The sequence below is a fragment of the Carlito syrichta genome, unplaced genomic scaffold (assembly GCF_000164805.1).
Source record: "Carlito syrichta isolate Samal-C Ts95f unplaced genomic scaffold, Tarsius_syrichta-2.0.1 Scaffold84695, whole genome shotgun sequence".
NCBI classification, from domain to species: domain Eukaryota; kingdom Metazoa; phylum Chordata; class Mammalia; order Primates; family Tarsiidae; genus Carlito; species Carlito syrichta.
In genome coordinates this window covers 115,392-116,135 of record NW_007028791.1, presented here as the reverse complement: position 1 = coordinate 116,135, position 744 = coordinate 115,392, and positions in this window count along the sequence as shown.

Here is a 744-nt window from a genome sequence, read left to right as displayed (position 1 = left end):
GAGCCCGCGGGTTGGAGACCCGCCTGGGCAACTTGGCGAGATCCCATCTCTACAATAAATCAAAAAATTAGCCAGGCATGGTAGTGCGTGCCTGCAGTTCCAGCTACTTGGAAGGCTGAGGCGGAAAGATTGCCGGAACCCAGCAGTTCGAGGCTGCGGTGGCCGGGAGCGTGCCACTGTCCTCCAGCCTGGGCGACAGAGTGAGACTCCAACTCAAAAAAAAATTGTGTATTTACTCTTACTTTTTTAAAAATTGAGTTGGAATCTCTATCGCCCAGGCTGGAGTGCTGTGGCACACTCATGGCCACCCCAGTGTCAACCTGCTGGGTGCCAGCGATCCTTCACCTCAGCCTTCCAAGTCTTAGCCAGAACTACAGGCGCACACTACCACGCCTGGCTAATTTTTGTTTCTTATTGTAGAAAGGAGGTCTCACCAAGTTGCCTGGGCTGGTCTCAAACCCACAGGCTCAGGTAATTCACTTGCCTCGGCCTCCCAAAGTGCTGGGATTACAGGCGGAACCACCGAGCCCAGCCTAGTCTTACATGTTTAAACTTCAGTCACTTTCAGAGTACTCTGTTCAGTGCAATACACCCATCGCGATACTTTTTTCACTGCTCAAAACAATGTTTGAACTTATCAATTTTGAGGGCTTTTAGTGCTTCTGCTGTTTTTTGTTTCACCTCTTCCATATTGGCAAAACGTTTCCCTTTGATGACTTTCTTCATCAGGGGAAACCAAAAAAA